At 41.5% G+C, this 13,779-nt stretch overlaps 1 protein-coding gene across 1 annotated transcript in view; it reads right to left on the reverse strand.

The window, feature by feature from the left end:
• lrfn1 (leucine rich repeat and fibronectin type III domain containing 1) overlaps window positions 1-13,779 on the reverse strand; it is a 141,424-nt gene that overhangs the window by 33,011 nt on the left and 94,634 nt on the right. Inside the window, exon 3 of the mRNA XM_085430402.1 lies at window positions 1,896-2,001. The gene's annotated coding sequence lies outside the window, so the exon portion shown is untranslated. The remainder of the gene's footprint in view (window positions 1-1,895; window positions 2,002-13,779) is intronic.

Below are 13,779 nucleotides of genomic sequence, written 5' to 3' on the forward strand. Positions count from 1 at the left end.
CTTTTTGATTTGTAGTTTGGATTTTTGTTACACCACTGGTGGGAGGCCCTTTTTCTAGCTGTAGATCACCAGTGTGGTCCTGCAGTTGGGTTATCCCCCGGTGCTACACATTAGTTTGTTGTAATATATTAAAATTTTCTTTGTTTCTTTTTATTCAGATGCGGAGTGCCGACGTGGAGGAGACTAGGGTGCCTTGGTGGTGGGATCCCTTGAGTGTACACACCTGCCTTGTTTAGTTTATTAGTGTGAGTGTGTGTGTGATAGTGTGTTGCACTTGTGTTTTGGGTGTGTTTTCTTTCTTTAGTTTGTGTGTGGCATCCCTGCCCCTCCACTGGTAAGCCTCAGCTCTGAATACCTTTTTAAGCATATTTGTACTTGAATATTTATGATTGTGCTTTTTATATGGTGTTTTAAATAATTATTAATAAATTGTGAATTTGTTGATCATTGAACCTCGTCTCTGGACTGAGTATAGCGAACCTAAGTGCCTTTCTGGTGATTTAGTGTTACTTTCAGTATTCTCTGGGTGAAATTCCCAGGGTGGCGTTGTCTTTTTAAAACTGCAAAGAGTGTTTACTTTATACCCCATCCTCGTCTCGCCACAATCATCATCATCATCACCTTTTTATCGTCATTCTCAAGTCCTCCAGTGAACCGACTGTACCGGCCGTTTGTTAGTGTCATCTACTAGGGCTGCACGATTTTGTATAAAATGAGAATCAGGATTTTTTTTGCTTAGAATTGAGATCACGATTCTCTCACGATTTTCTTTTCCAATATAAATATTTATTGCACTTATTAACTGCACATCAACTTCGTAACAGTTGAGACTGAACATAAAAACAATAAATAAACATAAAAACAACAAATGTCTCACATTTTGTCGTTGCTGCAAAATGTTGTACTGCTTGTAATTCCGTCTCCACCGTTGCCCGACACTGCGTGTATAGAGCAGGTAGTGCAACATTTTTAAAATAGTTGCGGGACGGCACTGTGTAGCGTTTGTCTAGGGTGTTGATCATTTTCCTAAATCCCTCGTTTTGCACAGTGTTGATGGGAGCCATATCTTTGGTCAGGTGATACGTGATAGCCTCCGTAATTTCTTTGTGCCTGCGGAAGTTCGACGTGTATAGGGAAGCGCTGTATGAGGTTCCCGTTATTGATGTTTGGGTGGTTGACCGGGACGGATTTTCTCCTGTCACTTTCTTGGCCTTTACAGCTTCGTCATCTCTCACGTGCTCTCCGTTGTTTTTCCCTGCCAGCTGACTTCTGTATCACGTGGTATAAGGCTCCGCCCTTGTCATTTGTTGAGCAGGAAGAGTGAGCGCTTGTTTTCATGCAGCTTATGTCCCGGATCAAAATGCGGTACAATCGTCAGCTTTTTTTTTTCTTTTCTTTTTTTTTTTTTAAATCGTTGTCATTTCGAAATGAGATCGCACATAAGTATGAATCGAGATCGCGATTTTCTAACGATTAATTGTGCAGCCCTATCATCTACGTAAACAGGAGTCATGTTATTTAAAAAATGACCAGTCTGACGATTTTCTGGGAGAAGACAATTTTGTGTCGTTGCCCAAGTACACTGGAAATAGACAAATAAGATAAAGCCAGAAAAGAAGATTCAGAGTCAACAGACTCGATGCATATGGTTGTTGCCTAACTGTGTAAATCAAATGCTGCCAAACAGTAGGAGACAAGAGGAGAATAAATATTAATATTTTACTCAGTTATCCTCTGTCCCTGTAGTGCCACTGAATCTTCTGACATAGCACTCCATTTAAATCTGCTGATGTATTACTGCTAACAACATTTTCAGCATAGTTAAAGCTGCTCCCACTAAGCAGGGAGCTGCTTAGAGTCAATATGCAGTGACTTGAAAAACATGGCAAACTCACCAGATATCAAGCCCTGGTCTCCATTACAGGTTCCACATCAGCATCCTGATCAGCTAACAGTCAAAGACTCAGGGCCGAGGCAGGCGACTCCCACAGGAAAACACCGCTGGGGAATAAGGAACATGCTTTAGCATTTTGTTAGAATTAGGACATAATGCAGCTGTAGAAAGCTTTAGTAAAAAGCCTGCCAGAGAAGTGGTTGTTTTAACACATTTTGGGATGTTTATCATGTACTTCTAGACAATATTCCAGTGAAGGAGGCAACGTTTCTCAACACACTAGAGAGGCAGTCATACATTCATAATCTCATTGACTGAGCTTGCTCCTTTTTCCACTTGGCAGCTTTGGGTGCGATATGAACGCTGATCTGATTATGAAACAACAGGAAAGAAACATAAGCAGCAGAAAAAGGCACCAGAAAAACAGAGTTGGAGATACCATGACTATGAATGTGTGTCCTGTCATTAATATTTCACTGCATCATTGTAGCTCAAGGAGAACAAAGTGTAAAGGGGAGCATAATGAAAAATTTATCCTATTTTGACACAACTTGGAATTTATCTGTACTAAACACAGACTGGGTTCAGGATGAAAAAAATAAGGTGATAAATGCCTCCAAAAAAATTACTGGATGCTTAAACGCAAGGTTATTGCTGCACTCTGCAATATCTGATGAAGACGCATGGGGGTTTGTAACTCACTTAAGAGGCTATTTTTACCCAAACATTCACTTTTTTTTCCACACTGGAGAGAGATGAATACCAAGGTCACAGGCCTTCAGTTTCTCACTTGTCCCAAAAATTTAAAACAAGCTACGTGACATGTCACAGCTCTGCTTGCAGTACAGCGGCACGCAATCCAAGAGAGATTACCGTATCGCTCGCATTTGTCTGCAGCGAGCCTTCATGCATGAAAATACAGAACTCTCCACTCAGGTTTTTCTTCCAGCTTTACTGTACATCAATTTGTATTCAGGGGAGGACTTTAGACTTGTCACCTTCAGCTATTCATCCAGCCAATGAAGTATTTATGACGCAAGCTTTTGCTTTTTGATACGTCATTTCAATCCTCTTCCAGCTCCAGTTCAAATAAGGCTGGATGTGTACTGTCATGTCAGAGTTCAAGAAATGAAGAAAAGAAATAAAGTAAGAGCGTAGGTGTCACACATTTCATGGGCTGTCATTCCAAGCATATTCTGTGCAGGGCGGTAACACGGGCCACTCCTCCCCCTCTTCACAGCCAGTGTGTCAGAGAGTAATATCACTGCAGTGACAGCGAGAAACCAATGGGACTCGTAAATTTGCTTTAAAAAATGTATTTCATCAATGACTTTTCAATTTTATCCTCACTTTCAAGTATACCATCACCTGGCTCAAAATGAGAAGTCTAGTGTTGGAACACCACAGCCTCACATTGTCTCCAACATGGCTCTTCTTCACTGTATCAAACACTCCACTCCACTGATCCATTTTCCTTTCACAGCTGCAACACTTTACCTCTCTGTTCCACTTCTTTTTGGCCCCAGGCCTTTATTTGGTCCAATGGGCATTCTCAGTCAAGTCATTATCCATCACTATGATTCCTTCCTATCCGTGCAAGACAAAGACAGTTGTTAGGGAGACCGTTGTCCTCCTGTATTGCCAGCTTTACTACTTACAATACTCAAAATGGCAACAGGGGTGACTTAGACTTCCCTTTTTACCTCTTTGTAGTTATACTGTGCCGCTCACTCACTCACACAGCGATGACCCAATGTGAGTGGCATCAAAAACAAACTAACCCCCCCCCCCCCCCCAAAAAGGACATACAGATACAAGAATGATTGAAAAACCAACATTTAACTGCAAAAAAATGTTTAAAAAGAGCAGGCCTAATATGTACTGATGTGGAAGCATTAGTAAATATCAATAAGCTTGCTAAGAAAATCTCAAAGGCAGGGCAGTAATATTTTATCAGACTATAAGCATGCATTATTTGGACCAAGATTTCAACTAAATAACAATTTTGCTTGGAGATTTCCCTGGAAAACTCTACTTACAGCATTGAGGAAAAGCAGATCAAAACCCATATTTTTAAAGTGTTTTAAGATTGAAATATAACAGAACTGTCATTTCATACTCTTTTCATTATATATTTACAAGACAATGCCAGAATTATCTCTCTACTGGCTTAGGGATAATGCTTTTCTTCCCTCCTTTCCCAGACATCTGCTCTGCAAAAGCAACAAAAAGAAATCTCTGCAAAAAGCTGCAGGCATCTCCTTCCCTCAGATCCTGCTGACCATCCAGGGAGACAAAAACAAGCCTTATAGCTTCAATCAATTATACATTTGAGTGAATGCATTCATACTGAAGCTATTCACCTTTCCTTGTGCTCCATTCCGTGGATATAAAGTAAACCGAAGTGATGACAATTTCAGAGCTTGCTGGCAGGTAAGCAAGGACCCACAGCAATTAATAGACCACAGCAGTATGGGGAATTAATTCCACCATAGCCTTGCAAGGTTTTTTTTTTTTTTTTTTGTGTGTGTGTGTGTGTGTGTGTGTGTGTGTGTGTGTGTGTGTGTGTGTGTGTATTTAGTACGAGCTTTAATTATTTCTAAATTGCCTGACTGGAGTAAAGATGTTGGTTCGAATTTAATTTTTCACCTCCTTTCACTAACTGCAGGAATCACAGCGCCCAAGAAAAAGACAAGCAGTACAGCAGCTGTAGCTTTAACATGCTTATTAAAGGACACTCTCAATGTCATCATGACTCAGCAGTGGGCTGACAAAACCACTCGTGCAGGAAACAACGATACTGTTTGGAGGTGTAGTGTAGCCCGACTGCTGTCATAACTGTGAGGTCAAACTTATCCTATGCAGATCCATGAAACTCAATCCCATTAGGCCATTTTCATTTTCCCCTGACTTTATAGTCATTTACTCCTCCTCATGTCAGCATTTTGATTAATGACGCGATTTACACACAGGATCGTGTACACTATATGGCAAGGTATCAATCACAGAGCTATATGTATTCATGGATTTTCAACAGCTGTTTTGCTGCAGTCAAAGCCTAATTACATCTAACTAATGGGTGTGCATGAACAACAATGCCCTGAAACTGAACATATTGAACATGTGTCACTATGTGTAGACTTAATGTGTTTAAATACATCAGATATATTCTGTTTATTCACTAGGTGCAAAATACCCAGAGTCATCTAGGGAAGAAACCACAAAAGCAAGGTGATTATTAAGGATCAACACCTGTTTTTATCTGAGCCATATCCACTAATCTAAAACACCATCAGACTTTAATGAATTTTACCGTCCCACTTGCCTGACTCAAACTGAGCGGAGCTCTTTACTTGAAATAAGACAAAATAGTTGCCAGGAAAATTGCTTTAAGGAGCAGTTTGATTGAATAATTAGCTTTTCATTAGCTTCTACAAACCTTTGCCATAGGAGGTCAAGAAAAGATGAAGGTGTGTGTGTGCATTTCACAGCCAATCAATACCCCTGAACCTGAATAATGTTGGAGGGCAAGGTTACCAAGGAAGGTCAGCGGCTAAAAGTGCAGGTGGTGATCACAAAAAATGCTTTCTCAGTGATAATTAAGGCTGGTTGTGTTATGGTTAGACTCCATCAGACAAGGCTCATGGATCACATAGTGAGGTCATCTGTAATGCAATAGCTAAAAATGGACAAACTTTTCAATGATGGGACGAAAGACTTTATCCCATCATGTGCACTGGTAAAAGTTCTATATTTATATGTATAATATATAAATGCCATCATTTACAGCTCTGCATATATACACATATAGCACCTTTAACCTTAACTTTGTTATATAAAATGCTTTACAAGATTACAGCACTGCCATGCAAGGTGCTTACCTGCCATCAGGGGCAACATGGAGTTCAATATCTTTCTCAAGGACACAACCCTGCAATTAGCAGACAACCTGCTCCAGTGCCTAAGCAACGGACCCCCATAGATTACAGGTCAGAACAAACTGTATGAGTCAATTTATATTACTATCTAACCTCAAATATAAAGGCTTAGATAATAAAATGCAGCTGGGGTTGTGACTATGTATAAAGGATACATGTGACATGTACCCATTGGACTTGCATTTTGAATGTCAGCATTAGTGTTTTGGCACTTTAATGTCCAATCTTTGTAGCTAGAACTGACTGTATTTGGAGGAGCGTTTGGACTGCTACTTTATCAGAAAATGCTAGCAAGATGCATCTAGAAATTGTAAGGGTGCCAAACAGAAACACACTTACCATGCAACTGGTGTTAAAAACAGACCAATAAATCAGTATTTCATTCGCCAAAACTGGTGAATTAACTTCTAGAATGGTTATACCACAGAGCAAGCCATAACATTTGTCAAACAATTCTCTTAAAATGCTCCCAAATACTTGGCAAGTCACAAAAAAGCACTAAAAGGTGTGTGTCTGCATGCGCAACATATTTTTTTCCACCACGAATATGTGAAAGCAATTGTGCAATGTTATTTTATTTTATTATCTTTTCAGTTCAATTTTCTCATTCCTATTTCTTTTTATGAACGTTCATGTAAAACAATAACAAGATGTTCTAAAATATACCAACTGCAGAAAAACAAAAGAGAAGTCAAGTTCAGTGACTATGGGGTGAAATGAGGACTAGCAGACGCCAATCAGCTATAGCTGCCTGTGTCCAAACACCTGCCAATCCAAGGGACCACGCCCCTAACTCGAGCATCCAGACAGATTAGTTGTGAAAAAAGAACAGTTGTGATGAAGGTGGAAACTAGGGCTGGGCCATATTATACCGTTCACGGTAATACCGGTATAATGTTAGGCAACGATAGGAAAATGAAATATCGCGATAGAATGGGAGTAAAACGCGCATGCGCAGTGCCTTTGTTTTCATACGCACATGGCCGATTGTTGAGTGAAACAGATGAACCAGAATTGGTTTGTAAAAATGGTGCAACTTCAGTGATGTGGAACTGGTTTGGTGTTTGTCCGTCAGATACACAACAAAGCACATTTTTTTGCAGAACATGCAAGCGGCCGTTGTTATTGTCATATTTGTCGGACTAAGATGCTCTTAAATCTGGGAGTAATCTGGGTCCTAAACTCCGTATACTTCAGGTCAAACAACACTGCAGCATCACTTAGAGTTAAAAACTGTCTAAATTCTTTCATCTTTAATAAAACGATCAGCATTGCTGCTTTACCAGGTGTAACTATAAAGTTTAACTTCCAGGCATCCATGAAAACAAAAGTTATTACATTTAACGGAGTTAGAAGTTAGCAGGAAGCTAGCGGAAGTTAGCTCGCTAGTTTCGCTAGTTACCTAAGCATGATATAGCATGTTCTGACGGAGAGATTTCTGAAAAAAATCAAACGTACAGCTCTGCTATCACTTCCAACATAAATGAAGACAGGAAACTAAACAGCAGTGACGTTTGTAGGGTTACTGAAGTTGGGCTAGCTGGTATATAATGATGTGCTACGTGATCGCTAGCGACACAGCTATGTTAGCATAACATAAACAGTGAAGCTGGAGGACGAACACTAACACTTTTCCACTTATAAAAGTTAACGTGAAGGTTCTTCATGGTTAGAGACAAATGCAATCGCATGGCAGGATGCTGTAAACGGACCAAACTTCAGTCAGGAGAACAACTGAGATAATCCATCCACAATACGAGGTTAGTCATTAATATACTGCAACAACATGGGAATAGAGCCGCTGCCAGAGAATTCAACATTAATGAATCAATGGTACAGAAGTGGAGGAAGCAAGAAGAATGAGTTTAATAAAGTTTGATTTATCTGACTGCTTTGTTTCGCTTAATGTGCCTTATAATCCCGTGCACCTTATGGTCCGAAAAATGCGTACTGCACACTGCAGTTTAATGTTGCAAAGCACCTCTTTTTAACTTCAGTGGATATTATACATGGTTATGCTCAGGATATGTCAGCCCATTTCTACTGGAAATGCCTTTTGGTTAAACTTTCAGCAAGGAATTTGCATTTGCACTGTTACATTTTTATAAAGCTTTAATGTACATAAAAACCAGCTTCTTGTTTAAGTGAAAATAAATGGAAGGTTGTCTTTTTGCGCTAGTAATGTTGTGGAGTTGTATTTTGTCTCGCATCAATTATATCGTCGGTTATATCGTTATCGCAAATTTTCAAATATATATCGTGATAAATATTTTTGGCCATATCGCCCTGCTCTAGTGGAAACAGTATAAAAAAGCCAAACACCAAACTGTTTTTTCATTTTTTGTTTTTATCAATGTATAAACATCCTATTTAATGCTGTATAACTGAACATTTTAACATGGGCGCACAGCCTCAACTGCCTACTAGAAACAAATCAAGTTTATTCCACCTGGTCTAATTTTTCAAACCTGGAAATTGCCACTTGGCATTTTCTGCAGGAGGGGGAGATACAGGAGAGGTGGAGGAAGATCTCAGCCTGGGTGTTTATTGTCTTATGTAGTCTGGAAGATGAGTGGATGGTGGGGTGGGTGCAGTTTTCTCTGTGGTGGGGTTGGGTGGACTGTCCCGGGCTCTGTGGGGCCGGGCGGCGCTGCTGCACTGGGCCCGGTCTGGATGGGCCTGGGCCCCCTTTCCCTGGTGGGTCGCGGAGTATGGGGGTGCCTACTGGGGTCAGCGGGGAAGCTGGCCCCAGGGAAGGGTCACTTGCCCCTCCCTTCCTTCCCTCCCCATCTCCAGCTGCCTCCCTCTTCCCGCTCCACCACAACCACCCACACATGCAGGGCCTTGGAGTAGGGGTATGTCACCAGGGTGCAGAGGAGGCTACCCCCCCCCTCTGTCCCCTTCTGGCTGCCTCTGCCTCAATTTTATCCCACAACTTAGACATTCACATTACTCACACTCTCATTACACATACATATAGGATCTTGGGGGTGGGCACGATACACGGAGTCCAAAGTACCATCAGGGTGTACACCCCACCCCTGGCATCGTTGCCCACCTCTCAATTTTAAATACACGTAGACATTGAGGGCTAGCAGGAGGGACCATGCGCTTACCTGCTGCTCTCTGGCAGGTAGCTCCAAGCCCTCCTGGGTTTTAAATGCACCTTAGAACACACATGCATCAACATTACAATGAGCGGGTGGAGGGAGGTTTGGAGTCTTCTCTCACCCCCATTCTCTGCGACCTGCTGGAGCAGGGGGGCTAGGACTAGGAGGAGGAGTTGGCCGTCCGACTGCGGTCTGGAGTGTGGAGCCTTCCTGCTGCTGCGGAGTCGGGGCGGTCTGCCTCCCCCCACCGCAGGGAAAAGGGAAACACCACCTGGGTCTGGGTGCAGTTCCCCCCTCCAGGGGCGGGGGCACCTAGACCCGGTTTGTAGAGTACGCTTGGGGAGTGTGATCGTGTGTACAACGTCTCTTTATGTCTGTCTCCACGTTGGTTGAGTGTGGAGTAAGTGCATATGAGAGCATGAGGGTGGGAATGGATGTTTGTATCTGTGTGTGCCTGTATGTCTGTGTCTATATGTCAGGTTGGGTGTCAGGCGCCACCTCTCTGGGGACATCTCAGGCCCTCCAAGGTTTGGAGGCCTATCTCCCCCTACCACCACTTCCCCTGCCAGTGGCGGACCCCCTCAGACATCGGTGCGTTGGTGGTTCTTTGTGTCCGGGGATGGGCGTCCAGGTACACACCGGCTCACTCCTTGGCGGCCGCTTATCGGGGCCTGGAGCCTGGGGCTCGCTCGGGCCACTTCGGAGGTGGGGTGCCCCCGGCCTCTCGGCCTGGGGCTCGGTCACTCAGGCGCAGCTGGCTGCCGGCGGAGCTCACGGGCGCGTCACTGCAACCCCCCCTGGCTTCTGCTCCGCGGCTGCTGAGTGAGCCCTCATCTGGGACTCTCCTCAGCTCTTTCCGGGACAGTGGCGCAGCTGCCCCTCTGTTGGTCTTCCTTGGTCTCTTGTGTTCTGGGGGCCTCTGGATGTCTGGAGTTTTGATCTCCTCCACACCTGCTTCACGCCCTGGAGGACGGGGCTGTGGCCCCCCCACACCCTCTAGCAGATTATTACATGAAGGAACCTTTTAAAAAACAAAAAACAAGCGCGTCCATGCTCACAGGTGTACACACGGGTGATCACACCCACAAACTACACCCTTTTTGGCTCCTACCTCAAAGCACACTGTGTTCTGTTGATCTTATGTGCTGCACAATAATGTTTAACATTTAGTATTTACTGTCATATTCCCATATATCATTGTGATGTTGTTTATTCTATTACTCTTGTTCTCTTCTGCTTGCTTTCTTTTTTCTTTCTCAGCAGGTGATCCAGGTGATCGATATATGCATTTTTTTTTCTCTGCCCGTTCTGTTGGTTTTTGTCTTTTGCCCTTCTCCCCCGTCCCTCTTCTCAGCTGTTTCTCTTTCCCTCTTTCTTTCTCCCCTTCTTTCCCCCAGTCAAGTCTGTCCCGTATTCAGTAAGTGAAAATAAAATAAACAATAAAAGGTGAATCAAATGGACCATTACGGCAAGGCTGGGATGGTCAGTTTGGTAAAGTAAATCCGTTGGGCATCTTTCTTTGCCTTTAGACAACAATTCTGATGGCAAAAGAGCCAAACGGGACAGGCAAAAAAAAAAAAAAAAAAAAAAAAAAAAAAGGAAATTGCCACTTGGCAGTGCGTAATGATAATTTTTGTCATTAATTAATTGCTTGAGTAATGTCTGTCAGGAAACTGCTCACATTTTGTGTCTAAGATCACACCTTCTAATTGCTCATTTGGCCATGAATACAGCTGAAAACTGGAACATAATTCATTTTCAAAGATATAACAAATAGTGACAATTAACACTGAACTTAACATTAAATAATTAAATATTTTCTATAGTCAAATCAGATTAATGTGTATTATCTATTATCAGATATCTATTAACTGTTTCCCTTTAAGTTTAATCTTTTAATTCAAGGATTCAAGGGAAAGACATAATAAAAAGGTAGAGTACAAATAGACGTGCATAATGTATCGCCAAGTGCCGCACCTGTAAGAAAAACGAACATACAACACCTGGAACCCAAACATCAGAAAATGCACGGGTTCATAAATCAACAATCTTCTTGTGGCGTGTGTTTGTATGCAAGTGTGAGTGAGAGAAAGAGAGGAGTGTTGAGTGTGTGCGTGTGTGTCTTTGTCACGAAATGTACTTGAAAATGAGGATGGGAAGTCGTAATAATGCCCCCCAGGAGCCAGAGGCAGACAGAGATGGATTCAGGAAAACCAGGCCGTCCACAGCCCCCAAGAGTACTGAAGACCGAAGGCCACGCATCGCAGTGATGTCTGTACACCCAACCCAGCAGGAGTACAAGGGAGGAAGGCCTTAGATGACCAGGGGCGATGTGCAGCTGACCCCGCTAGAGGCCGGCCACTCAAGAACCGCTGGTACCCAGTAGAACCCCCCCGACACAGAAGAGGTCCAGGCCACCCAGACCACCAAGGGAGTGGGTCAATGAACATTTTAGCTTTTATGGATATCTCCTAGCCTTCTTTATTGTATTGAGCAGAGTCTGTTATTACAAATTCATCATCCTAATACCTAAACAACAAAATACATTGACTGACTACCAAAAAAAACAACATGAATGAGTGTTTGCAGAAATAACACGAGTGGTTCATTTTGCAATATCATAATGTGTCACTCACAGTGAGGCAATAAAAAGACTTACAAATATGAAGACTGTGTAGAAACACTGGGTTTGCAGTAGTTACAGTATTTATTTTGATATTTACTTATGGTTTCTGTTTCTATGTGTTTTTAAATGTGTTTTTTTCATGGACATATGCTAAAAAGTTTGTTCAACATACCCAGGTTGTGTTTCTCTTATCCTGATTCACTTCCTCTAACACTGTCCATCAGAATAAACGGTCACACGAAGCTGGTTATCAACTAGCTAAGCGTCCCCAGGGTTCCCCCTGCACTAGAGATGACTGTTAATCGTTAGCTGGTGATTAAGTAAAATAAACATTTTAATTCCAGGTAATTATTTTATCACTGATTCTGCTCTCAGTGATAAAATGTGATGCAATAGGTCTATTTCTAAGGGGACAGCTGCACATTAGAGCTTTGAAACTTTAACCTGGATACATTTAAACAGTAAAGCTTTCTGTCCCACAGCCAAAAAAGAAAATTACTGAAAATCACCTCAGTTTGACACAGAACAAAGTGAAATTCATTTGATTGATTGAAAAGGTATCCTTGGTATGTGTTCTGTGTTCTAGTAGCTCAATACCACCAGAGTAAAAGAGTCTTTGCAGCAGATTAGAATGACCTACAAGAACATTTTATACCTTTTCTAAAGATTAAATGTAAAACTGAATTCAATCTTAGTCGATACACAAACTTTATATCTGGACAGCAAGTCCAGTGCAAGGATCAAATATTAATGCAAATAAAACAATAAAATTGTATAACTGTTTGCTGCCAACAGAAAAAAAGTAGAAATAGAAAAAAAAAAGGAATATGTCAAAAAATAAGGAAGCTGTGTCTAAAAATCTATATTATTTATTACTGATGCTCATTGGGGAAGCAAAGACATTAGATGCTATTAAAAAAAAACTTTACACCCTCTTATTATTTGCACATTGATGTCTGGGGGAACAACTCTATTTTCTGGAAAATTGATTGGTCAGTAGGCGGGTATTTCATAGCTGTTGATCTGTAATCTAGATCTTAACCTGCTCCTAAACAGGTTAGGTTCACAGCATAACATACCATGACAACATACAGGAAGAAGTGAACCACCTTCGTTATACAGAAAACTAGGGCTAACCCTGAAATTACCTGGACACGCCACAATCCTGCTTTTTAGTATAGGCCTGTGATCTGATTGACTTTCTTCTAGGTCTCCCTTAGATCTTATCTCCCGTTTTATTTTGAAGGTTTATGTCTTATGTGGCGTCTGTTTTTTCACTTTACTCCTTTATTACTTTTCTTCCTGTGACTATTGTCTTGATTGAGTTCGCCTGTGTCCCATTAGCCTTTGTAACCAGTGTATGGCCCTCAGACCTACTAGTTACGGTTTAGTGGACGAGTGTTTAGGTTTGACGCATAGGAGCTAAAATGTCTGAGACTACAAGGAAATGGCTATAGGCTTTGACAGTGTTTGTAACCATCACTGTATTTGACAATACAGGAGCACCATGAAGTACTTAAAAGGTTAGATTTACTGTATGTTTAAATAAAACATTATCATTATTAGTAGTAGACTTTGCATACCTTACACGGGGGTAGAAATGATCGGTATTACACAATTAACATTTCTTTCAATAGCTTTAAAACCAGCAATTATGATTACCTACTTATTTTGTAAATTAAATCATGTACTAAACTAAAACCCAAGTGCTTGTGCGCTGGCTTCACTGTGACATAATCAAATGCGGCCTTTGAAGGATGCGGCCCCCGAATTTGGACTCTGACCCTGCTCTATGTCAGGAGATTTACAATCAATACATAATGAATCCAGACTTGTTATATAAACGTTAAAGAAAGGAAAATCAAATAAAACATAGTGCTCTTGGTTTGTTTCCACCTTCTTCTCCCACATTTGTATTTATCTCTGTCTCTTTCCCTGGTTTTTTATTTGCACATCAAGTCTTTTGCCTTCTGTTCCCCTTTATTCCCTCCTGTCATCCACACTGGTTCCCTCTCTTTGTTCTCCTGGTTTGTTCTTTTTTAAATCATCCATTTATTTTATTACTTTTTCCATCTTCCTTCTGTCTCCTGTGGTGTCAGTAACAGGATCCATTAAAAACGTTGCTACCTGCGTGACATTGTATGGGTAGGTTTAGGAAAACATAATGGTTTGTTAAAAAAAAAAAAGACCTTTTCACAACATTAACCACAT

Source organism: Copadichromis virginalis, linkage group LG14, assembly GCF_057382275.1.
Source record: "Copadichromis virginalis isolate Kocher_CV1m ecotype Utaka linkage group LG14, C_Virginalis_male_GT1.1, whole genome shotgun sequence".
In the NCBI taxonomy this organism is placed as follows: domain Eukaryota; kingdom Metazoa; phylum Chordata; class Actinopteri; order Cichliformes; family Cichlidae; genus Copadichromis; species Copadichromis virginalis.